The sequence below is a fragment of the Rhineura floridana genome, chromosome 1 (assembly GCF_030035675.1).
Source record: "Rhineura floridana isolate rRhiFlo1 chromosome 1, rRhiFlo1.hap2, whole genome shotgun sequence".
NCBI lineage: Eukaryota > Metazoa > Chordata > Lepidosauria > Squamata > Rhineuridae > Rhineura > Rhineura floridana.
In genome coordinates this window covers 159,528,876-159,556,468 of record NC_084480.1, presented here as the reverse complement: position 1 = coordinate 159,556,468, position 27,593 = coordinate 159,528,876, and the positions used below count along the sequence as shown (strand labels likewise).

Below are 27,593 nucleotides of genomic sequence, written 5' to 3'. Positions count from 1 at the left end.
TTCCCATAAGCTCATTTCAAAGCAAAACCTTACAAAACTTATAGTTCTGAACTCAGAAACGCTTGCTTAACAACCCTGTCAATTTTCATGGCAAAACAGTCAGAGAGAATTGAGAGTTCAAAGTCTAAAAAGAGAGAAAAACTCAGAGCCCTTTTGGACTTTTTTCTGCCAGAGTTCTCATAATCTGTCGAAATTCATTAAAAATCAGCCATGTTCACAGAGTACCTGTAATCCTAATACTGACCTTGCTCCATACTCTGACCTTCGTCTACTGCACTTTAAAAGTTAAAAAAAATGCCTGGTTGGTTTTTAATTAATTTAAGAAATTTTGGCTGGAAGCCTATTATAACGCGGGGCATGCTCAGTAAGGACCAACTGTCAGTGTTCTAAAAGCCTCCCAGCTGCTGGGCTTGGCTAATCAGAGGACCACACCCACAGCAGACTTGATTTCACTTGAGACAGTCATGGCTTCCCTCAAAGAATCCTGGGAAGTGTAGTTTGTGAAGGGTACTAGGAGGAGACTCCTATTCCCCTGAGAGAATGGTTAACAGTCAGCCACTCTGATTGAAGGTCTGTGAGAGGAACAGGGCGTCTCCTAGCAACTCTCAGCACCCTTCACTAACTACACTTCCCAGGTTTCTTTGAGAGAAGCCATGGCTTTGAGAGAAGCCATGATAAATTCTTTTAAATTGTTTTTAAAAGATGTGTTTTTAAATTTGTATATTTGTTTTTAATGTTTTTAGTTATTGTAAACCGCCCAGAGAGCTTCGGCTATGGGGTGGTATATAAATACACTAAATATATAGATAAATAAATAATGATTGTCCAAAGTGTAATAGAGGCCTGGTATGGATGTGGCCAGGGACAGCTTTGTTTTAAATTTAGGTGGGAGGTAGAGTTGCCAGGTTCAGGGCCTGAGACGGATCCTGTATCTTTAGGAGAAGAGAAAGTCAGCCAAGTGCCGGTGTTCTTGCAACAATGTAATGGGAAAAAACACAAGGGAGAATTCTCCCTTCCCCCTGCCCAACTTTGAAAGATACAGAAGACATCTTGGTTGCCAGGCCGAGCCTGGTCAGTTTTACCTATCCTAATCATGATTGCATAGGAGTATATCCGATTCAACTCAATAATCATACAAATGATCAGACCTACCTTTTCCCTCCTTCCCCTTTCCTCTCCGTTCCTCCTCCCCTCCCCTCTTCCTTCTTCCGCCTCCCCTGCCCACTCCATCCCTCCCCCCCCCGGTCATTTTTTCCTATCCTAAGCATGATTGCACGGGAGTAAATCCCACTGAACTCAATAAACATGCAAACGACCACATCTGTCCTTCTCCCCTCCCCCTCCTGCCTGCTCCCATCCCAGTCCTCCCCTCTGCCTTTCCACGCCTCCCTCCTCTCCCTCCTCCCCCTCCTCCCTTCCCCATCCCCTGTGGTCAGTTTCACCTATCCTAAGCATGATTGCAGGGGAGTAAATCCCATTGAACTCAATAAGCATGCAAATGATCCATCCATTCTCAGCAAACTTGCGCAGGATCCCATTTCTTACCTCTCAGATTAAAAAGCAAGGAAATTCACTAATACGCAAAAAACCTTGCGGTTTAAGAATGTACCTATAGCCCACAGATATTTCTACCAAACTTTAAAAAGCAGGGAAATTGGGCAGCTATAGTGAATGCACCAGGGGAGCAGGAGACCTGAACTCCTCTCTGAGATATTGGACTGCCCTATAAAGTTGTCAAAATGCAAACACAATTTGGGTTGGTCTTTCACAGTCCAATCCACTTGCTGTGTAGCTTGGAAGAATTTGGTAACATGTGCCTCTGAGCATATGGTGAGTGGTGGCAACACCTGCAATCAGCCCAAATAATAGAAAGAAGATATGTCCTGTGCTGATCTTGTTTTAGCCGGGAGGAAGCAACATTATTAAGACAGTTGATATAGTTCAGATGGTCACTTTAAATATGTCTGATTTACTTTGCAATTTTAGTGAAGTTTCCTATAGGAAATCATTTTCTTTTGCTTTTGTTTCTATGAATATGTGAAGTACAGCAACACTGCAAAATTTATACTAAAAAAACTCCAAACATAATTGTGGAATAATGGCACTGACTTCTGCAAAATAGTCTCCAGTGGACCTCAGAAGTATCACAATTTGCACAAGATAAGACAGTGGAAGGTGAAATACATTCTAGCAAAATTCTAGGTGTGCTCTATGTTTTAATTGATCGTGAACACCTTGACTTAAATAACGTGGTTTAAACATAGCAGGCTGAAAACATGCATCCTCTTTTTTCCAACAGCTAGAGTCATTGCTGAAGTAGCAACATACTGTGATCAGTCTGATTTTACATCAAACTGCAGTTTCAGATTCAACTGTTAATGCACCCAAAATAGAAATAGAACATAACCTCCAATATAAAACACAAAAGGCTGTCTTCACCATCACATGACAATGACCAATAAAAAGGCTTTGAAATTAATAAAAATACATTTGACACAGATTTCTAGGATGAATAAGGAGGGGGAAAATTTTCTGGTTTAGATTCTCGGTAGAAACATTAGTAACGCAGGAAAGAAGCAAAGTAAGAAGAACACCAACAAACATACAAAAATATAATTCTCCATCTTTGGAGATGGCAGGTGTTGCCACCACTCACCATATGCTCAGAGGCACATGTTACTAAATTCTTCCAAGCTACACAGCAAGTGGATTGGACTGTGAAAGACCAACCCAAATTGTGTTTGCATTTTGACAACTTTGTAGGGCAGTACAATATCTCAGAGAGGAGGCCACGTCTCCTGCTCCCCTGGTGCATTCACTATAGCTGCCCAATTTCCCTGCTTTTTAAAGTTTGGTAGAAATATCTGTGGGCTATAGGTACATTCTTAAACCGCAAGGTTTTTTGCGTATTAGTGAATTAATTCTAGAGGTTTTGTAGTTTTCCTTTCACTTTTCTTAGGAAAATTTGGTTTCACACTTTTTGCCTTTATACAAAGTTCACATTTTGCTGTGGATTTACATTGTCCAATTTTAATGCCTCTAGCCAAATTTTCCTTCTCTAGAACATTGATTCTGGCAAAGCTGGCATGTCCCATTCTTCTATGCCAAACATGTAGACATCCAGAATCACAGGTTTCTTTGGCTGTATTTGCATGCATAGTTTCAAAACATTCCAAATGCAAAAGTCCATTTTTCAATTTTGCAGTACAACATACTTCTCCTTCATCTAAAACTTGGCAAATTTTGTCATATAAACGCAGTTCACCTCCAAGTTCCATTATTTTAGTGGCACCTATGAAATCATCTTTAAATGCTGGAACAAATAGGCAGTTTTCCAGTTCTAGCTCTCTGACACTCTCTGGTGTTTTGAAAAGTAGCTCCACGGTGCCTATTCCTTCTGAAAAGAAAACATCTCTTGATGCTATAGTTACATTCCATGTATGGGGACTAAAGTTAATAACCAAAATTTTATTATTTATCAAATGTGCAGTAGCCCCACTGTTGATTAAAAATCTGGTTTTATAATCATTACTCTTTCCATCAGATACATGGTAACTGGAATGCTTCACTTCAGTTTGGCTATTTGGTTTTCTTTCAGCTTGCTTCTGTTTAAAAGCAACTCTTTCTCCTCTGTCTCTTCTAGGACAGTCTCTTTGAAGGTAATTAGCATATTTGCTTTTGAAGCAATTCTTCCTTTGTTTATCTGTGCCCTGCGGTGGCTTCGGGGCATAACTCATCTCTCTATCCTGTCTTTGGTTGCTGTTTCTGCCCACAGTAAAATTTGTTTTTTCAGACAGAGCTTGTTCCTGTCTCTCTTTATAGTCCTGATCTTTCAGATATGCCATAATATGATCCAAATTCTGATCTGTCGAAGTATGTAAGCCGTGATATAATGGTGTTCATTTAGAGAGGCCAGGAGTATGACTTTTTTCAAATATTCATCTAAAGATCTCCCGCATATTTCTAATTCTCGGAGCAGACCTGTAAATCTCTCCAGATGTGGATCCAGATGTGGATCCAGATCCTCTGTCAGATTGTCTCAGCATGTACAGCAACTTATAGAGAAACATCACATGATTTTTAGATTTTTCTCTCATACACTTTTTCAAGCTTTCCCCATATTTCTTTAGCATTCCTACAGTCCATGCAAACATTTAGCACCGCATCTGATAAAGCAGAAAACAAGAGACTTCACTTTGGCATGCGTACGCTTTCAGGAGGCAGTGGCTGCTTTATCCACCGCTGAGGATCTGTCAGGACTCAATGCAGATCCTCCCCTTCCAAAAGTGCTGCCATTTGAAGATTCCAAATCGAATAATTGTCCTTCTCCAGCCTTGGGATGCTTGTCTTAAGTGTTGATTCTTCAGCCATGGTTTCCTACCTTTTGTTCTGCTTTTCTTTCTCTAACCTAAAGTCTCCTTTTGATCTCTTTTGTAAATCACACAAAGTACTTAGCCTTTTAAGCTTTCAGGCACAACTTGCAATTCAATTTAGCTTACTGGACCCATAACCCATAAGCTACTTTACTTATAGAGGTAGTGCGCTCTCCGACACTGGAGGCATTCAAGAGGCAGCTGGACAGCCATCTGTCGGGAATGCTTTGATTTGGATTCCTGCATTGAGCAGGGGGTTGGACTTGATGGCCTTATAGGCCCCTTCCAACTCTACTATTTTATGATTCTATAGAAATACATAGTAGATAGGAAAGGCATACCTAGTTCTAACTAACTAACTAAGTTGGAGGCTCAGTGCCCTGGCTTGGGTATTGCCCTCATGCCTCAGGAGAGAGAGCAAAGACAGAGATGTCTCCTCTCTCCTCGGACAGTCGAAGACGAAGACAAAGGAAGGAGGGGCAGGTCAGCTTCCCTGAGCATATCAGTTTACAATGAAAGGAAGTTAGGTAGAGAACAGCACAGGTAAAGGTAGGCAAGCCTAACCAGCTGGAGGACCCTAACTATCTTCCTTCTGGAATACAAACAACCCAAACACGAGTTGCCCCACTTGCCCTACTTCCAACAAAAGTTGCTTCAGAGCTCTTCCAAGCAACCTGTTTATTGATCATTCATCCTGATTTGCTTCCACAAAGCTTATGCAGAGATAGGCTTGTGTCTGGTCTTTATTGGGTTATTCATTCTGATTTGTTTGTACAGCAGTTATATGACAATGAGCATTCATCCTAATTTGCCTGTGAGGTACTTATATGCCTTCCATTTAATCATTTGTTCATCCTACACCTTTCAGTGCATTTCCCCATCACTTTCCTAACTGCAAAAAGTCAGCTTTTAAAAAAACTGGATTTGTTGTGTTAGAGCAGCAGAGCACCTTAACCTACTTTTAATTGTGCAAATCTAAATTTCTGGTATGCCATTGAATCCTTGAGGCAAAATAGTGACTCATTCTCCCCTTGAGGCAGAAAGCCCCAATCCCCTCTTTGGATTGGTTCTAGTGGGGTTTCTGGGGTTGGCTCTGTAGAGTTATTACCTCACAATGTTTTGTGGCTTGCAGATCTGAGCTCTCAGTACCTCCCAGCATCAACTGTCAGTTCACCCTGCCCAACAAGAAAAGGGCTACAACAAGAAAAGGCCCCTTTGAGGTGGTAACCCTACCTTTCCTCCCTCCGGGATCAACCTTCTGCCCACCTCCCAGATCTCTTCTGCCCTCACTGGACTAAGTATGCAAGAGGTAGGGAACAGTGTGGTTGGGGCTGTTGTCTTCCCCTTGGTGAACACAGAGTTTGACTGCTTGTCAGTGACACAGGAAAGAGCTATGGTTGGGGATGGGGTAAGGTCCATTGTGTCCTGCTATATATGCCCAGGTGGCTGGGCATGTTAATAATTTTTGCTTGTGACTACACACTCTGGGACTGATCAATTCCTAAAAAAGCACAGTTATTCCTGAATGGCTATAGGTTATACGTCTCCTTTAGATGGAGCTTTCCATGTTAAATGGCAGGGGATTGAGAACAAATCATCCTCTGTGTCTGGCCTAAGGGTGAGCTGAGCTTCCAGAAGTGTTACCTGTGCCATATTAGAGGCTTCAGTAAGTGGACAAGGCACAGACTAAGGTCTCTACACTGACACAGTTAACCCTCCTGGAAGCTCAACTTGCCCTCTTAGGCCGGAAACAGCAGATGATCCTTTCACAATCCTCATAATCCTCTCACTTAACTCAGGAAGCTCCACAACAAAGATTTTCTGCTCCATCTAGAGGAGGACCTATGATGACAGCCTTTCAAGAATAACTTTCAAGAATAACTGGTCCCAAGCTATGGTCTGAAGGCACATAAGGCCAGCTCCCTGCTGCAGGGTCAGGTCTGGTCAGTGCCTGGATGGGAGACCGCCTTGGAACCATATGTAAGCCGCTGTGGGTTTCAATCATGAAAAGAAAGGCGGGGTATAAATGTAATAAATAAATAAACTGTTCATAAATAAATAAACCCAAGGGAACAAGGATGAAAACAAGCAGGAAGGGTAAAGGTGGGGGTCTCAGAGAAAGATCACCATGTTAACACCCTGATGTAATAACTATGTGCTTTGTGAAATCTCCAGCTACTTTGATCTCAAAAAAGACTTGTGTGTTTCAATTAGGGTTGGATGGAGTGGGGACAGAACTGAGTAACTGACAGATTTTATGTTTTGAAAATGGGTTGTGGTGGACATCATTGTTTTCTTTGACCCAGCAGCCATCCTGTACCTAGTGCAATCTGACCTGTACCTAGTGCAGCTAATCCAGTGATGTCTGCATCAATTTGCCTGCATTCCATTTTAAGGCTGCAGATTTTGGAACAAGAAAACATTTTTCTCCCTCCTTCCCTCTGTTTTTATTAACATCCAACTTAATGAGAAGTTCCGGAGAACTCAAAACCTTGCTCACCACTTTGCAACATTTTTATTAGTCATAGTAAAGGTATTACCAGACTGTGTTTTTTGGATCTTTGGGATCCTCTGAACTCTGTAGCCAAGCTCCTCTCCTCCTCACCAACAATTCAGCCAACCACATGCCTCCCCACCTCACAACTCCTCTCTCTTGCACACCTACCCACAGACAAAAGCAAATGCTCCTACACAAAGATTCTAGACTGGCCACATTCCAGTTTCAGAAAGAATGATTTCTTTAACTCGGACAGATGGGCGACTAATAAATAAAAAAATATTTATTATTTATTATACAGCCCCACCACCTTTACAGTAACTCTAATGGTTATATTAAAAATAAATAAATAGGATGGTATTTAATGCTAGCCTTACTCACAGAAAACCCATTAAAGTTAATAGATATGACTAACTTAGGTTTGTTAATTTCAGTAGGTCTACTATGAGTAGGCTATGGCCATACTACCCCGAACACGCCTGATCTCGTCTGATTTCGTAAGCTAAGCAGCGTCAGGCCTGGTTAGTACTTGGATGGGAGACTGTCAGGGAATACCGGGTGCCGTAGGCTTAGAGGAAGGCAATGGTAAACCACTTCTGAATACCTCTTACCACGAAAACCCTATGAATATATCCAAAAAAGATTCATAGGGTCGCCGTAAGTCGTAATCAACGATGAGTAGGACTTCATTGAATACAATCCAATATATATACTGTAGGTTGCTGAGGAGTCTATCTGTCTAGTTTTCCAGAAAGCCAGAAATGAAAGACTAGTAAAGGGTTAAGGTGTGCAGCAGCTCAAGGACAGCTCACAGCAGAGGCTGCAGCTGGCACAGAGCAAACCCAGTCCATAAAGCCTTGAAAAAGAAACTACAAGGTGTGGGGGTGTTAGGAGAGTAAAGGAAAGTATTTGAATCTGTATTGTAACCGTTCCTATACGAAATCCTGTCAGTAAAAGACTCTTAACAATTAACGGCCTGTGTGTGGGTATCCTTTTCAAATTGCTCTATCCTGCTGGGCACAAGAAGTGATACACCGCTGCCAACATATACATATATTTTAAACACTGAATTCAATCCAATATGTATATATATATATATATTAAACAGGGAGAGTAATAATGGTTGACAGAATGCTACTAATATAGACTGCTATCCTGTGTACACTTACCTGTAAGTAAATTCCATTAGACTCAATGGGGCTTACTTCTGAGCAGTGATGTAGTGGTAAATTCTGAAGTGCAGGTGCTCCCCATGACAACCCCCCATAGCAATACAAGTCTATACAACAAAAATGAACTTTTGGGCAATGCAGACACTATGGATTCAACACCATAAAAGCTTATGTGCATGCCTGACCATGTGTACAACATTATGCAAAGATGGCAGCGCTTGGTGGTATTCTGCCCTGGTGCTGCCCTGGGCTCCTGCTGGGAGGAAGGGCAGGGTAAACAAATAATAAATAAATAAATAAAATATTCTAGCATCTTTGGCCAGTCTGTCAATCTGTATGGCTCACTAATAGTTTTGCAAACATGCTGAAAGTTCTAGTGATGCAATGAAGCTGGCAGTGATGTTTTACTCAACAGAGAACAGAGAGAGGGACCTCTAGCATAGCCCACTAGCAGGCAGGTACTGTCATGAAGTTTAGGCTTGATGAGATCTGATTGGGCAGGGGACATCAGAACAATTCTAATTTCAATACTGACTGCAAAGTTGTGAAAACTGCAGAACTTCCCAAATATGTGCATGATCTGAAATTATTTTAGGGGGGGTTGCAATACATTGTGAGCAAGAAACTTGCTGAAATTTTTCAAAAAAACCCCAAAAGCCTATCAATAATGAGAGTTATTATAAGATATAGAACAGAAAGTAAAACTTTTTTCCTCTCTATTAACATATTTCCAGACATGAACCAATCTGAGAAGTTCAAAGCTTCTTGAATGTTTTGTGAAAGGGCTGGAGTGATTTTATCTTGTTCATTTCTTCTATCAATTTGGAGATTCAGAACCACATTAAAATCATCTCCAATAATAATCTCCCATTATCTAAATGCTTGTCACTGTCTCAGTTCTTTTGGCATAGGGTGCCCACCAGGGTCTTATCTGTTGGGAAAGGGAAACAACTTTGCTGTTACTATCAGAACTTGGATTCTTTATTTCAGTGGTTCCCAAACTTTTTTTCTCATGGACCACATGAAAATTGCTGATGGGCTTGGTGGACACTTCATGACTTTTCTGCCTGTTGTAGCAACTATCGTTGTGATAGATGCTGTATGGTTTTTATTTGTATTTTCATTGCTGCTTTTATTGTATTTAAAATTTGCATTTCATAGAATTCAAACGGTAGTACAATAAAATAAAATACAAGAAATAAAGGAAGCAATTAAAATACAATAAAAAACAATATGAATATTTAATGCAGACATGCCATGGAGCACCTGAATGAAACTCACAGACCACTGCTGGTTCATGGACCACAGTTTGGGAACCCGTGCTTTATTGGGATTTATTTATAATCACATATACACACCCCTCCTTCATGCTTCTCAGTGATCCCTTTCTCCCAGCAAACGATCAGGTCCTGGTAGGATGAAAGAGGCCCTCTACTGAAGGAAACCCCTACCCCTCCTTTGCTGCTGAAATTCCTCTCCTCATCTTTCTCAGGGCAAGAAAAGAGCAAGAAAAGACAGCAACGTCTGCATTGGCCTAGAGCCTGCTGCTCTGTAGCCCATAGCCAGGGAAAGCCGCTGGCCATCTGCATCTGCCTAACCCTTCTGGTTGGGGCAGTGATGATTTGGAGGCCTCTGACTGGCATGGGCACAGAGAAGGAGGAGGAAGGGGGGATATGCATGGTCTCCACTATTTCCTGCTCAGCAACCTCTTCAAAGCTAGAGGGACAGCTCCTCATCCCCAGTGCAGAGCATGGTCAAGTTTTGTGGGTCTAGTGATAGTCTGGGTCAGAGGATGGTAGCCTCAAGTAAGAAAGGAATGGTAGGAGGAGGAGCAGATGACAGAAAGACAGTAGCTGGAAACAGAAATTCAAAGGCGGAAAAAGGAGTGGGGGAAGCAGGGCTGGGTGTATTTCTGCACCAAGGAAAGCAAAACTGGGTGATCAGAATAAATACTTTCCCAAATAATTTCAAATGTTTGGCCAATTCAAATGGTGATAGGTGAAGCAGAGAGGGAGGGAACGACATGGAGGCATCAAATAATAGCTACTGGAAGAGGTAAGAGAGCTTTGGGAATGTGGAACACTGAATTCCCAGTGCCAAAAGTCCAGGCCAGACCCTTGGGTTTCACAACCTTCAAACAAAAACACTGTCTAAAATATATATAGACTTTTCTCCACAACTTTGGGGGCTAGGCACCTATTTTCTTTGGGAACAAGTGGAGGCAAGGACTCTGTGTGTCAAATTCCAACTGAGATGCAAGTTTATATATATCTTAATAAATGGTGTTGCCTTACACAATGAGTTTATACAACCCAGTAGTTTTTAATATTTTTAAACCTTTTTTTAAAAAAAGATGTTTTTAAAGTGTTTAAAAATGTTTTTAAAGATGTTTTGTTTTAATATGTATTAAAGTCTGGTTTTTTATGTTTTAAAGTGTTTTTACTGCTTTTGCTTGCTGCCCTGGGCTCCTACTGGGCGAAAGGGTGGGATATAAATCTAATAAATAAGTAAATAAATAAATAATACTATCTACACAGACTGGCAGTGGTTGTCCAGGGTCTCAGGTGGATGTCTTCTCAAGCCTTGTTGTACAAAACCTTTTTACAAAACTGAATTTTCCAAGAACTGAACATGGGTCATCCGCATGCAAAGCATGTGCTCTACTACTGCGCTAAACACTGTTATGGATCCACCCATAGAAATACATAGAAATTCAGTTTTATATTTGTACTGTAATTATGCAGATATTTAGAATGCATAAAACCCTTAAAAGGCAGGAGACACAGGGACACAATGAGTGGTAAGGGCTGCGGTTGCAGCACTTTGCAGATAACTGGCTTTTTTCTCTCTCAAATACAGCATGAATCTAAAATCAATAGAAAGGCACTGAAGTGCATGTGCATGTATGAAATTTTAGAACTTTAGGGGAAACGAAGGTGTTTTGCAAAGCAATAAATGCCATAAACTCTGGGGCCATTATTGAAAACAGCCAACTTTTAGGAAAAGTACCATGCTGTACTACAGGGCACACTCCTGCCACTAGATGGCACCATTCCATGGCAGTAGGGGCTGCTAATGGAGCCACAGTTTAGGAGAAGAGCCATCCAATCTGAGGGCTTGTCCACATTTCAGCATTATTTAGGTGTTCATCCACTTTCCCCCCATTCAGTTAGACCACAGTAGTCCATGCCCACACATACTTGAATTTGGATATGAGGAGCAACTGTGGTCTTTCCCATTCATACCTGTTGGCATTCCCTTTTGTCTGTCCCTATCTTAAGTACCAACAGGATATGCACGTAGATAGATGTGTGCGCACCTTGGTTATTTTAAAAAAAATAACCTTCCAGGAAGTGCACAAAAGCACACAGTAAGGCAACTATAAATTTGTTTCTGCAGTTTTGTGGTTGTGTGAAAATCTTAGAGATCAAATATATATATATATATATTTCCTGACACAAGTGGAAATAGTTACAAGCAGGCATGAAAAGAAGGGAAAGCAATTGCAAATTCTCAGCACACGCTTTTCAGATTGCTGCAGAATATATCTGGTGCAGAACTTTTTTATGTGGTCTGCTAGTGCAGTTTTCTGATTTTGTGCAAATCTAAGGGATCAAAAGAAAAACACTTACCAGCAGTGCCAGAAAAGAAATAAAAGCACTGAGGAAGTAGTGTGCATGGAAAGGGGAGTAGCAGAAAGTAAACTTCAGTGTGAACAAACTCTTAGTTCCAAGTAAAGCTTTGAACAGCATCCTCGACTTAATAAACACTGTGCTGTGTTGGCCCCTATCAGGAATAAAAGGAGAGCCCTATGACACAGATCAAGTGGGGAAATAGCTTTTATTAAGCCAACCATCATTCAAAATTCTGCTGCAAAAATCCTTTAAAGGGTAGCTAAATAGTTGATGGGTCCAATTAAAATATAATAGACTATTAGTTAACCCAAAGATATTATACCTCTTTTCCTCTGTATTTCTAAATCAAACCTTAAGATCTGAGATGGCACCTAAGCCCAGGCTCAGAGACAACTTATCTAACACAAGACAATCACATTGGCAATACTACAGGGTCGGTGGTGTCTGGATTCAGGAAGTAGGGAAAGGTGCAGAAGTGTAGGAAGCAGCAGCTATGTGAGAGATATAAATTATTATTATATATCATTATATTACTACATTTATAATAATAAGCAGGATAAATAATAAAATAGGGATAATAGTAGGAATAATGATGTTTAGAGGAAAGGGCCTGACTGGTGACAGCAGAAGTCATAATAAGAACCAGAATTCAGACACACACACCCTTACATGCTCTTCCTGGGATCTAAATATGAAACAAGGAAGAAGGAGAGGACATAGCCAGAGTGAGATTGTTTGTATCGGTGGTGAAAAAGGTACCTCCAAGCTATATTCCAGCCTTCTCTGCTATCTAATTGCAGCTGGACTGTTAATCCCACATGAAGAAAAAAGGTGTTTGTCTCTTTAAGAGGAGACTTGGCACTGCCCTGGTGCCCGTTGGCAGCCAGGTTTTACAAACAGCCTGTGCTTGCTGCAGCCATTTGATGAAGGCGAGAGAGACAAACATGAGTGAGATGGGAACACATTGCCTACCCTGCGCTCCCCTAAAATGGCGGTGTAGCAACAGTGGCAAAGCCCCAGCAGCCTAAAGATCATTTTCTTCTGTTTGGTAGGGGAAATCAGAGGTGCCCTTTCAATGGGTGTACAGACTGACAGGCATATCAACAGATACAGAAGATAAAATCCTTTCAATGGATGAGCAGATAAAAGGAAAGAATAGACAGTTCTACAGGGAGATAGTCAAATCTCTCCTCAAAAGGGTGTGAGGACAGACCAACAGGTCAGGAATATGTAACATCCCACCTCTGCTTTTTCCTTTTGGGCACTGTGGAGTCTGAAAGGGCATTCTGTCTCTCTCAGAGATCTGGCTTCCTTCTTGCGAGAATATCAACTTGGAGAACACTGGTATTGAAGAGGCTGCTGGTGTGAGAGATGCTTTTATACATGATTCTAAAACTAGAATTCCCCATATTAATAAACCAAATCAAGCAGCTACATTGCGAAGAACACGCTTTCAGTTTTTAAAAGCCCACTACTTTTTTTGGCAGTGATTTTCAAACGTGCTACTTGCAGGGTAGCAAATTCATCTACCTAGGAATTCTGGCACATTGCAGAAGATTCCAGAGTGTGTTCTTAGGTACTACACACACTCAGTTCACACACAGGGCTGGCTAAGGCTGTTTGGCCTCACATCTTCTGTGCATCAACACAGAACATGTCTCACAGTGCTATATAGTGCAACATTGCTGGAGAGGATCAGCAGTGGCGGGTGAGCTATCGTTCAGGGAAGCTTGCATGCTATTTTTGATCTTGTTCTCACTAAAGAACACGTGATGAGCTCCCAAAGGACACCAGAGCACAAAACCAATGTTCTAGTACAGTAACAACATTCAGAGAACACAACTTAACTATTATGTACACTTACTTGGGAGTAAGACCCACTGAACTCACTGGGATTTACTTCTGAATAAATATGCATAGGATTGGACACATCTACACTTTGGAACTCCCTGCCTATTGACATCAGGCAGGCACCTTCTCTGTATTTTTTTGACACCTGCTTAAAACATTTTTGTTTAGGCAAGCCTATCCAGACACATAGATGTTAACATTTCTCAATCTCTTTTTAGCATACTGATAATTTAATTATCTTAAAAACAAATACTTAAAAACATTTAAAGCTGTTTCTAAGAAGTTTTACTACAATCAAGCAGTATATAAATTTTGTTAAAAAATTAAATTAAAATAAAATAAAATATGAAACCTGTGGAAATGAGCTATGTCCTGAAGCAAGCCTGGAAGACTCTACAGCAAGCAAAAATAATATTCCACCATAGCAACATGCACAGCCCCCAATCATGCATACACACACAAACCCATATATTCTCCATCTTTTCATCAAATCATCTGCCAAACTGCAACAACAGTCCAGTTCTAGAGATGTCTCATATGTACAAATAATAGGCACTTCCAAAAGCAAAAGGCTCCATTCAAATGCTAGCAGTAGTATTGAGGCAAGCAGGCTGAAAAGGGCCTTACCTTTCATACCACAAGTGCCACCACCACAGCCTCCCTGTTCTCTATGCCCAGTTACTTGCCTTGAGGCATGGGAAGAAGATAGGTGGCAGTGGCAGCAGCAGCAGCTGGAATTCCCAGAGCCCCAACACAGCCTATTTCCCTGTCAGAGAAACAGCTGAGATTCTGTCCCAAAACTCCTGGCAGAAATTAGGCATTTTCCTGCTAGGGATTCTGGGTCTGATATTTCCAGTGGAGGGGGGTCAAATCTTGGGGTGCTCAGACACTTATCTGTTAAAGAGAGAGGCTGACATTATACAGCCACAAGAGTGGCTGTATACTATAGTCAACATGGATTTTTCACATTCCACAATGTTAAATTGAAAATACCCCCATGCCATTCTCATGCTTCCCATAAAAAAACAAACAAAACCTTATAAAACTTATAGTCCTAAACTCAGAAACGCTTGCTTAACAACCCTCTAAATTTTCATGGTGATACATAAAACAGTCAGAGAGAATCGAGAGTTCAAAGTGTAAAAAGAGAGAGAAAGGCAGACCCCTTTTGGACTTTTTTCTGTCAGAGTTCTCATAATATGTTGAAATTAATTAAAAATAAACCATGTTCACAGAGTACCTGTAATCCTGTTACTGACCCTGCCCCATACTCTGACCTTCATCTTCTGCAGTTTAAAAGTTTAAAAAAATGCCTAGCTGATTTTTAATTAATTTAAGACATTTTACATGGAACTCAATTATAAGGCCGGCATGCTCAGTAAGAACCAACTGTCAGTGTTCTAAAGGCCAGACTCACCGCTGCTTGGCTAATCAGGAGACCACAGCCACACCAGACCTTTATTTCACTTTAGACAGTCGTGGCTTCCCCCAAAGAATCCTGGGAAGGGTAGTTTGTGAAGGTTGCTGAGAAGAGGCTCCTGTTCCACTGAGAGAGCTCCAGTGGCCAGAGTGGTTTAACAGTCAGCCGCTCTGATTGAAGCTCTGTGAGGGGAACAGGGCATCTCCTAGCAACTCTCAGCACCCTTCAATAACTACACTTCCCAGGATTCTTTGAGAGAAGCCATGTGAAATAAAGGTTTGGTGTGGATGTGGCCAGGGACAGCTTTGGTTTAAATTTGGGTGGGAGGCTACATGTGCCTGCTGTAGAATAAAAAGGTGGGGGAAATGCTGAAAAAGAATGATACTGTTCACAATGTTTTCCTTTTGGAAAGGAAAGGGGCTTCCTCTCTTCCCAGTGCCCATCCATCCAATCTCCTCCCCTCCTCCTCCCTCCCTCCCCCTCCCCTTCCTGCCCTCCTCCTCCTCTCTCTGCCCCCCCAAGTCAGTTTCACCTATCCTAAGCATGATTGCACTGTAAATCCCACTGAACTCAAAAAACATGCAAATGATCAAACCTGCCTTCCCCTCCTCCTCCCTCCTATCCCTTCCCTCCTCCTTCCCTCTACTCTCCCCTCCCCCATGGTACGTTTTACCTATCCTAGCCATGATTGCATGGGAGTAAATTCCTCTGAACTCCATAAGCATGCAAATGATCACACCTGCCTTCCCTGCCTTCCCTTCTCCTCTCCCTTCCTCCTCCCCTCCCCTCTTGCTTTTTCCTCCTCCCCTGCCCACTCCAGGCCTCCCTCCCCATGGTCAGTTTTACCTATCCTAAGCATGATTGCATGGGAGTAAATCCCACTGAACTCAATAAACATGCAAATGATCAAACCTCCCCTCCCCACCTACCCCTTTTGCTTGCTCCCACCCTCTCCTCCCCTCCCCATCCCATGTGGCCAGTTTCACCTATCCATGATTGCAGGGGAGTAAATCCCACTGAACTCAATAAGCATGCAAATTATCAATTCATTCTCAGCAAACTTGCACAGGATTCCATTTCTTACCTCCCGGATTAAAAAGCAGAGAAATTCACTAATAGGCAAAAATCTTTACGGTTTAAGAATGTACCTATAGCCAACAGATATTTCTATGAAACTTTAAAAAGCAGGGAAATTGAGCAGCTATAGTGAATGCACCAGGGGAGCAGGAGACCTGAACTCCTCTCTGAGATATTGGACTGCCCTACAAATTTGTAAAAATGCAAACACAATTTGGATTGGTCTTTCACAGTCCAATCCACTTGCTGTGTAGCTTGGAAGAATTTGGTAACATATGCCTCTGAGCATATGGTGAGTGGTGGCAACACCTGCAATCAGCCCAAATAACAGAAACAAGACATGTGCTGTGCTTATCTTGTTTTAGCCAGGAGGAAGCAACAATATTAAAATAGTTGATATAGTTCAGATAGTCACTTTAAATATGTTTGATTTACTTTGCAATTTTAGTGAAGTTCCCTATAGTAAAGCATTCTCTTTTGCTTCTGTTTCTGTGAATATATGAAGTACAGCAACACTTTGCAACACTAAAAAAAGCTCCAAAAACAATTGTGAAATGATGGCACTGACTGTTCTGCAGAATAGTTTCCAATAGACATGAGGAGTGTCTTAGTTTGTACAAGATAAAACAGTGGGTGGTGAAATATATTCTAGCAAAATTCTAGGTGTGCTCTATGCTTTTACTTGACTGTGCCCACCTTTTCTTAAGTGAAGGAGTTTAAGCATAGCAGGCTGAAAACATGCATCTTAGGCCTGCCAAATTTGTTTTTTCCAACAGCTGGAGTCATTGCTTAAGTAGCAACATGTTGTAATACGTCTGATTTTACATCAAACTGCAGTTTCAGATTCAACTGTTAATGCACCCAAAACAAAAATAGAGCATAACCTCCAGTTTGAAACACAAAACGCTGTCTTCACCATCACATGACATTGACCAATAAAAAGGCTTTGAGATTAAGCAGGGAAATTGAGCAGCTATAGTGAATGCACCAGGGGAGCAGGAGACCTGAACTCCTCTCTGAGATATTGGACTGCCCTACAAATTTGTAAAAATTTGTAAAACCTGTTTGGTTTTCGTATTGTTTGTGTGTTTTTGTTTCTTGAGTTATTGTATTTATTGTATTTATATATTGTGCTTGCTTTTACCTTTTATGTACACCGCCCAGAGAGCCTTCGGGCTTAGGGCAGTATATAAATAAAATAAATTAATTAATTAATTAATCAAAATAAATTTGACAGAGATTTCTAGGATAAATAATGACAGAAATATAATTTTCTAGGTTAGATTCTCTGTAGAAACAGCAGTAACAGAAAAGAAGCAAAGTAAGAAGAATACCAACAAACATACAAAAATGTAATTTTCTGGAGATGGCTGGTGTTGCCACCACTCATCATATGCTCAGAGGCACATGTTACCAAATTATTCCAAGCGATAGAGGAAGAGTATTGGACTGTGAAAGACCAAATTGTGTTTGCATTTTTACACATGCGTAGGGCAATACAATATCTCAGAGAGGAGGTCAGGTCTCCTGCTCCCCTGGTGCATTCACTATAAAAAGGTAAAGGTAAAGGAGTCCCCGCACTTATAGTGCGAGTCGTTTCCGACTCTTAGGGTGACGTCTTGCATCGTTTACTAGGCAGACTGTATATATGGGGTGGGATTGCCAGTTCCTCCCCCAGTCTTTCTTTACCCCCCAGCGTATGCAGGGTACTCATTTTACCGACCACGGATGGATGGAAGGCTGAGTGGACCTCGACCCCTTTTACCGGAGATTCAACTTCCTCCTTCCATTGGAATCGAACTCAGGCCGTGAGCAGAGTTTCGGCTGTGTTACTGCCACTTACCACTCTGTGCCACGGAGCATTCACTATAGCTGCCCAATTTCCCTGCTTTTTAAAGTTTGATAGAAATATCTGTGGGCTATAGGTATGTTCTTGAACTGCAAGGTTTTTTGCCTATTAGTGAATTATGTGTTTAGCAGGCTAGAGGTGGTGTGGAGGAATCTATAGTGTTTGACCACATTGGGGCTGTAGTGCAATCCAGTTCTTTTGGAGGGACCAGAACAGGCTCACATCTGTCATAGACCTGGATACTTGGTGAAGTCAAAACTCAAACAAACCACATCACCAATAAACAGAGGACAGAGCTCAAGCAACAACAACAACTAGGGGATGTATGTCAGCTGGAGCAACTGTAGCAAAATGGATGCCTGAAACCACCATGCAACACATAAGCAACGTCTCAGAATAACAGCCATTCCCAAGTCTACCTCCAAATACAGAAGATATCTCAGGAACATTTGTCCCCAAGTGCAACTCAAACCCCATAAACACAATGCTGACCTTTTGAGGCATCGTCTCAAAGCCACAACAGCCCTACAAATGTTCATTCTCACACATATCCCCAGTGCTCCTGGATGCTCCTTTTTTGATCCACTGACAGGTTTGCTTGATCACTGTGTGAACTAGAGTTTGCAGGAAATGAGCAATGGCAGTGAAGAACAGTGGGGGGCCTCGAGAGAATCTTTGTCCATGGGCTCGGGACCTTTTATGGGTCACTCTCATGAAATGCTCAAGCAATTAGTATCCTGGGCAAAGTACCAAACCCATGGCGGGTTTTCTTTGACATGCCTTCACATTCCAACCACAGGCTTTTTATTGGCCTCTTGTGGTAAGCAAGAGGTAAAACGTGAAAATCAGAAAAGGTGTCAAATGATAGCTCACCCTAAGCCAGTGACCCACCTGGCACATTGCTCTGCCTCCAAGCAGTGGGTTTTTATATAAGAGCAGTTCCAGAGTCAGCTGTTTGTTCCATTCATCCCAATCACAGTCATTTAGTGAAACCTCAGACTGAGGCTGCATGCTGTGACTATCTTGGCTAATGGCCAAAGGTGGGCTGATCTTCCACAAATTAATTGACACACACTCCTACTCTCCAAAACACCTTTATTCTCCTGGCTATCAACAACATCTCTTGCTAATGAGTCACACAGGTTGTGTGACTGTGATTTAAGTATGTGCTGTGTAAAACATTGCTCCCTTCTGGGTAACACCTGCTGCCTGCTACTCTTGTCAACTGTCCCCAAGTTCTCACTTCACAAGAGTGAGTAACTAGTTTCCATTCATGCTCTCCATACTATCTCCCCGTCGACCCAGCAGCATTCATCTGCTGCATATAGTTTGAAAGGTCTTGAACATTTTGGCCTTTCCTCTGTGGTAGCTAATAAAATTGAGTGCCTATAGCTATATTCCTCCCCCCTTTTGTTCCATCATCTTCAAGACAGGAGGGCTGAAACCACAATTTTCTGCCTGTGTGTGTGGCATGGATTGTGAGATGTGCCCTATAAATTTTCTTCAATCCTGCCCCAGGCCTGACACATCATTGTGCCACAACAGAAACAGTATCTGCAAGCAGCTCTTCAAAATTCTGCTACTTACTACAACCAGGCCTTACATATCATGCATGGTACAGAAACTAGCTACACTGCATGGATGAAGACGTAGACCCTCCCATACCCCAGCTGGGCCCCTTCAAGCACTGAGGCTGCCAATTGTGCTGTGCTTTTGGACAGCATCTCCTTCTTTGTCTCTCAGCTTCAATAAAAAGTTATTTTAAAATGTGGTTTCTCTCAGAAAATGAATCAATCAATAAACAGAAATATGAGCTCTGAGCTTTGGATAGGAGGCGGGGGCAGGTGAGGGTGGGAGGAAGGAGAGGGAAAAATCAAGGAAGGGTGTTAAAGAACTGTTTTGAAAATCCAGGAAATTAATTTCTCTAATGCCTGCTGTGTACACCATGGCAATTTGAAAGTGCTGTCGGTGCATGTGCAGAAAGAAAGAAAGAAAGAAAGAAAGAAAGAAAGAAAGAAAGAAAGAAAGAAAGAAAAAGAAAGGGCCTCAGAAAAAGAAAAAAGGATTGAAGAAACCCAGAGGAGAAAGAAGTAACATAAAGAAAAGGCAGTAGTAGTATCCCTTTAATAAACGTGTGTGTCTGTGCGCACACGCATGCACACACACACACACACACACACACACAGAACTGAGCTTTCCTAAAATACTCACAAGCGCTGAGCTCTGCTTGGGCCCGTTCCAGTCCCCTGCATCTGTTTGGCAGGAGCCCAGAGGGGATAAGGTTACTCTGAGCACAGGAGGGGCCTATTCCTGTAGAGAGCTCTGAAAACTGGCTCTTGGAGGGAAGAGGAGAGGAGAGGGAAAGGGAGCACTACCCCCACACCAAACACTGCTGGGGTGTACAGTTTACTTTGTACTGAGACATAAGGAGGGGAGAAGGAAGAACCAGGAATAAGAGGTGGCTTTGTCATCCCCTCCCCCCCCTCCCACTCCACACTTCTCCCTGGCTCTCGTCTTTGTAAATGCTAGCCAGATTTCCTCCTCAGCTTCTTCCACTACCTGGACAAATTTCCAATGAGAATCGAGAAGTGGATATGTGCCATGCGAGGGAGAGAAGGAGAAGCAACCTTTTCTCAGTGCTGCTTCAGACATTACATTTCCCTGCTTGCATTTTGAAAGCAGTCCAACACTGCAGACCTTTATAATATCTGAATGTTCAGGCACAAGTATATGTGGCACAAACTTTGGAGTATATCCGAAAGCTGTGCAGGATGTGTGTGCCATATCCACATACCTGAATGTGACTTACGTTCTTGACACTGCAAAAATGTAGCTCTTTGGCCATTTCCTGTTTCCTTGACACGTTTTCAAAATGCAGGAGTAAGGAATGAAATACTATCAGGAGCAGCTCTCAAGAAAACTCAGGGCCAGCCCTACTATCAGTGAGGCAGCTGCTGGTGGAGGTGGTGGTAAAGATGCTGAAGGAGAGCTGTGTGTGCCACAAGCATCCTGTCTTGTGCCCGGCCTGAAGCTAGCCTGGTGTCCTCAGATGCAGGGGAGGAAGCAAGCCATTCCCAGTGTTGAAGTAAATGTCAACTACCACTCCAGCTCCATTGCAGTATGTGGAATTGGGGGGAAAGCACCTTATCCATTGCCTCAGACCCTCTCTTGGGCCAGCACAGGCAGAGCTCCTATACCTTAAAGAGTACAGGAGTTTTCAGGAGCACCAGTTTTCCTTCTCATCCTTTTATGACAATCTCCTCCAGCTTAAATTCCCTATTCTACAGAAACAAAAAACGTTTTTAGGAGTCCTGTGCTCCTTTGTAATTGCTTACCCCTGAAAGGAGCTCACAGATCGCTGTTTTCGAAAACTACACAGACACAGATATAGACACACATACTTCAATCCAGTTCTACAACTATCCCAGCCTATGATTGGCAGAGGTGGGGAAGAAGTGAATGGGAGGGAGGGCAGGAGAGCAAAAGGAGGCTCAGTGTGAAGGCCCAGGATGAGTTGTGCATGCTGAAAGGCTCTTTGTCTGCCTTGGGGAGGTTATCCGAGGTAACCTCAAAATCACGCCTGACCTTCTGTTCCACATTAGAGTTATTATTAAGAGTTAGAATTAGAGAAGGAGAGAGAGCACAGCACAGCACAGCTCTGCTGGCTACCCCGTGCCACCCTTACAGCTTTTTCCCATTTACTTTCCCAGCAGTGACCTACTTTCTGCCTTAGTAACAGAGCAGGAAGCCACAAACAGGACGCAGGCTGCTCTTACCACAACAGGGGCCCTAATCAGCAACATACTCCATGCTGGCCAGGCAGTGGCAGCATGAAATTCCAGTGAGCTCACACCATGTGTAGGGCCCATGCAGGCGAGGTGGTTTCAGCCACGGTTGCCCAAATGCAGTTGGCTCCTTTAGCCAAAACATTTCCACCCATTTTAGGGTTAGGAAAGCCCAGACATGAGAATGTCTTGCAATGGGTAAGCAGCAGTGATGAGGCAAGCACCCAGGCATCCTAAACAATAGCAGGTCAAGGCTCTGGACACCCACGTCTCATTTTCCCTAGACACCCCTCCCCATTACACCCTCCCAAATCTAGAAACAACATTCTGGAATTTTGATCACTTCCCATCATCCCTCTTCAATACTAACTCACAACACCAACTTTCCCACTTGGTTTGTAGGAGAATATACGATTTGGTTTTGGTGTTAGGTGCTTTTTATGATGATGGTTGATATTAGGAGTCGTTATTTTACGTATTGATATTTCAATTGTATATGTTTGGTGTGCCGCCATTTGATGGAAGGGGCGTTATAAATAAATGTATTATTATTCCATTCTCCTCAAGGAGTTGTAACAGAACCAAAAAAGCCCAGACACTGTTAAGTTCTGGTACATTAGTCATGAAACCTACCAGGAAGAAGACACCAAAATCTTCCTTGGTTGCTCTTTCCCTCTCTCTTAGACTGAGAACTCAAAAACACAGATCAAAACATGTGGGACGACTGAGAGCTTCCTTTATGCCATCCTTCCCAAATCTGGTGCCCATTTAGATGGTTTGGCTACAACTCCAATCAGCCCTAGCCAGCATGGGAATTTTACCATTCTTGTAAAATGCAGCACTGTTGAAAGTCCCCCCCCCCCGGTGTTTCTTCTCTGGATAATGTGTTTGTGTTGACCTACCCTGTGATTTTTCTTAGTACCCACCTTTTCTCTGCTTAGCTAGCATCAAGGGCTACTTTGCTTCCTTGAGTAGGCCACAATCTTTGCACACTGTCCTCTGTCACTAGAGAATGGTATACAACAATTTCTCCTCTTAGAGAGGTTGCCATTTTGGGCCCTTTATTTGAAGGACTAGTTCTTCAGGACTCAATATCAAGTAAAGTAAATGGTATTTTTTTTCTAATGGCTGGTTGGTATAATGTATTTGCCTTTGACAGCTCCACTAATAGAAATACACAATAGGCCCTGATTCCTTGCAAATGGCTGCAATGCTAGGCACACTAACATGGGAGTAAGTCCCACTAAGTTCAGAGGTGTGCATGCAATCAGGCTACATGGGTATAACTACACATTACAAAGAAACATATTTAAAGTAACCCAGATGGGGTTTTGCATTGGAAAGGGGCAATTTATAGGTCAAAAGCGGTCAACAAAGAAGGATGCTTAACACTCTCCTTGTCTTTTATTCTTTGGGTCCAAACTGTCCCTAAGCCACTCTGACTCCCTTCCCTGCACAAACCAGGTTTCCAAAGATGTGTTTGCGCACATCTAAGGGAAAAGCACTTGAGGGTTATTTGGAGGAGACAGATTGGAGGGGAATAGGCTAAGTGTTAAGCACTTCATTGTAACAACTGTCCCCTGACAAAGTGGCTTTTCTTGTTAAAAAGGGAGTCCTCAGGATTCTGTTTTATACATTTGTTTTCACATGTAACATATAGTTTGTTCATAAGCAGGGAAAGGAAAGCAGCCACCCCCACTCCACTTCCACATGACCGTAAACATTCTTTTTTATTTGTGAGATGAGCATTCATAAGCATTCTTTTGATTTGTTTGTGGGGAGATTATAAATCATTGTATCAATTAATTGTTATCCCCCACTTTCCAGTGCATTTTTCTGTTACTTTTTTATTACAAAAAAATCAGTTTTGTGGGAGAAGCAGGTTTGTTGCACAAGAGCACCAAATCAATCGTAACTACATAACCTGAATTTGCCAGTATGCAATTGAAACCCACCCCAAAATAGTGACAGTCTGGAAGCACCCTGGTCATAAAGGGCTTAGAAAAGTCACCAAAATTCAGTAAAAATACACCCAGTTTCCCCTTCTCAGCCTGAACTACCAAGAAGCCATCCATCCTCCAATTGAGGCATGCTTGCAAAAGGAGTTTCGGGCTTGGCCCTTCTACCTGCAGGAGTTATATTGAATCCGCATAAGTTCAGGGTTTGTGCTCTCTTACTGAGAGTTCCAGGTTCTTTGAAGAGACACACAATTGTGGGGGGAGAGCCCATAGAATCAGAGTGGAAGACAACTTTAAATGGCTGCCAAAAGACGAAAGCAGGGTTTTATGAAGAGCAAACTAAACAGCTGTGACAAGGAGGCCATTTCACAGGGTAGCAGCAACACAACTTTTGAGAAGTGGCTGGGAGCTCTGCTCATACTCGGGATACATACCTAGAACCCCACCGGAGGATCAAAGAGTACAATACAATGCCTGTCTCCAAAAATCACTAGCATGAGCAGAGACTGCACTGGACTGAGGGCTCTTCCAGATTACCTGTTTATACAGCATTCATCCCGATTTGCTTGCATAAAACTTACACCGGCCTTTTTTCAACATTTGCTCTAATTTGTTTATGGGGTAGTTACAGGGCAATGAGCTTCCATCCTGATTTGATTGCAGGATGTTTTCACATCTTCCTGTTGATAATTCATTCTTCTCACATTTTACAATACATTTTTATTTATTTAATTTATTTATCAAATTTCTATCCCTCCAGGGCCCACCATTTTCCCATCACTTTTCAAACCACAAAAAAGTTTGCTTTTTTTTTTTTTAAAAGTGGCTTTGTAGTGCTAGGGTGACAGAGCCATTTAATCCACTTTAAATGCACAAACCTGAAGTTCCAGAATGCTCTTGAATCCCTCCTGCAAAATACTGACAGTCTGGAAGCACTCTGCATTTGCCTCCTGATTGGTTGTGGTCACCAATTATTATTAGGTGGATTTGGAGGGAAAATTTTGAGGACGTCCAAAAGCACTACTGTCTCCCCCCAAATGCCCCACAACCAACTGAAAGGGGTGGACACCTGACGCAGCCCCACTAAAGTCCTCCAGCCTCATCTGCCAAGTTTTAGTAGGTGCTTGAATCCCTCCTGCAAAACACTGGCAATCTGGAGGCACCCTGCTCTTTCAGCAGCAACCTCCTCAAGCACCGCTGCTACAGCCCCACAAATCACCATGGCGTTCTTCTATTTCTCCTTCTCCATTCCCAGTGTTCAGCCACTCCTACTGGCCTCAGCCAGTCCCAGATACAATTGCAAGGTATCTCGGAGAGGAAGTCAAACAGACCACACCAATGCCCTTTCTGTTGGCAACTCCTCCCTGCAAGGCATGTTGGCTCCACTGGAAAGGAAGAGGGGTATAGATATCATTAGCAGCTAATCAGAGAGAAGTTTGTATACAGAGAGTAAGGGAGCCAGGACTCCTTGGTTTGGATCCAGTTTCGTCCCTGACACAGTATGGCAGGGATGGAGAAACTTTTCCAGTCCAAGGGCCACATTCCCTCATGGGAAACCTTCCGGGCCAAATGCCAGTGTCAGGAGGAGGCAGGAGGAGAAGTGGGTGGGGCAAAGGATGCTATTTTTACCCGTATACAGTAGGCTGCATTCCAACCACTCAAAAGACACTCACATGCACCTCTGTATTCACAATGCAGGCAAGCAACACATTCCAGCCAGGCAAAAGAACTTGCAGAGGGCATGGAGAAGTCTGGTGAGGGATGTGACTTAGGAAGGGGTGTGGCCTGCAGAGACTCCCAAAGGCTGAATAGAAAGGCCTAAAGCCCCCCCCCGAGCCAAAAGTTCCACCCTCTTGCAGTACAGTCTTAAATCCACTTCCCTTGTTAGATAAATTAGCAGTTGCACATCTGCATACTGTGCGCCCCTACAGGGTTCCCTGTCACGTGCGAAAGCCCTATTTGTTATTTTAATGAAGATTTATACATAGTATATAGGACCTAGCGCCCATTGTGCATCTGCAACATGTACACATGGTGTCCACATAGCCAGGGGAAGGGGATGGAAGGGGGATATGTAATCAGGGACCCTTGTAGATTCTGCTGTTTCCATAATGCACAGTGAACTACCACAACTAAACTCCTTCAGCGCCACTATTATGCAAGACATTCTACAAAATAGTGAAGGGGCATCCAGCTCGTCTAGCAGCCTATGTGAATTGAAATTGACCTTGAGAAGTTGTGATCATGAAGTTGGGGAGGCTCAATTGGCTGCCAAAAACTGCACAAAAGGGTATAGAGGTCCAAGGAAAGCTTTGCACAAGTAAATAAAGAAGACATGCTCCAGTCATAAGGCATAGCATTGTAGAAAGTATAAGAGGGCAGTAGGTGAAGGGGGAAAGGGGGAGGGGGTCAGCAGCACAAGGGAAAAAGAAGAATTGGGCAAAGGGAGTGAAGGAAGGAGAGAGAGATGATTGGGTACACAGAGCTGCAGGGGTTTGTAATGGCTTGAAGCTGATTCGGAAAGCAGGCCTGGTGTCAGCAGCCAGCCAGGTTAGGCATGAGCTGAGGTGGCCCAGAGGCTTGGAAGGGCCCTCACTAGCCCAACTTGGCTACACAGCCATTCACTACCCTCCTCACCAGACGTCTGGATCCTTTTCATCATTGGGCAGTGGTGCCGTTTTTGAACTGGAACCAAGCTCAGCTCCCATCCATGGTGGCTCTCTACTATTTTAAATTATCCAGAATGCAATGCTCCAGCTCCTCACCCACTTGTGTTACCTGTTCATGTGCCACTTCAGCCTCCCACCATTGCCCCATGCTGTGGCCCCCTTGACAAATGCCAATGCCACACAGCATGCCTAGACTATCACTGCCGTGCCTAAGCCACTTGCTGGCCTCATGCTCACCTTGCTTCCTCCCTCGTCCCCCCTTGAACCCAGTGCAGCTCAGTGAGGCTGCAGTTCACACCACCACTTGTCTGTGGTGCTGTGAACTGCAGTGTGACGGGCTAAGAGCTTACATAAATATATATATAGAAAGATATTCTGGGAAAGCCTATAGAGCTAGATTTCATAGATCTCTGGGATGGGGCACTGCATTTTGAGTAACAAGATGGTGAGTGGCCACCACAAACAAGAGTGAAGCTTAGCTCCCATTCAAAAGTGCTGCCACCCCAAACATGTCTGGGGACTCAGTGGAGGGTGGCGAATGGCCCCACTGCCACCACCAAAGCAGCAGCAGAGAAAGAAAGTGGTGGCTGCCGCTGTGACCACCATGAAGAGGGCTGGGCCCGTCCCTGGTTGGGATGGTGTTGAGCCATCATCAGCGCTGTGCCAAGAACCTCCCAAAGTCTTTTCCTGGCTTTGTCAGAAAGCAATGAGAAGTCAACCAATGCAAAGTAGTAGGGACTGGAGAGGCATTATAACGGAAATCTTTAAGCAGAAACGTTTAAAAGCTGCAAAGGTGGCAGGAGTTAAGATCAGAACAATGGTGTTTGTAGTAATTTAGACCAGGTAACATGGGTATGGTTCAAGCATTTTAGTAGCAAGCATAAAGATAAAAGGACAGATCTTGAAGATGCTGAATAAAATCTTCTCAGCCTTTTGGTTAAGATCAGGTGTAGTGTATACTAAGATATCACCAAAACGCACTCAACGGCTGCTTTGGAATGTCATTTCCATTTCAAGACAGCATGCAAAATGACTCCCATGGAGAAAATGATCACATATTTAGAGCTTATATCCCATGCCTTATTGTGAAATCTGGCCTTCCTACTCTCCATAAGCTTGATGATGGAGATTTTGAGTATCCTACCTAGGTAGGATCTATTTAATCTTTCTGGCTCTCATGAATGGTTATTTTCTGAACTCGGTTAATACTTATATCCCTTAATACTTATGGTCAGAGAGTTCCACAGGTCATCTCTGTGCTGCTTTAATTTGCTTTCACTCTGCCATGCATTTGTTTCATTTAAGGT

General features: G+C 42.8%; 1 protein-coding gene and 1 pseudogene across 12 annotated transcripts in view; one reads left to right on the top strand and one right to left on the bottom strand.

Moving 5' to 3' along the window:
• Positions 1-27,593, bottom strand: part of NFIX (nuclear factor I X) — a 328,284-nt gene that overhangs the window by 68,506 nt on the left and 232,185 nt on the right. The gene's annotated exons all lie outside the window — the stretch shown is intronic.
• On the top strand, positions 7,322-7,440 carry LOC133375826 (5S ribosomal RNA; annotated as a pseudogene).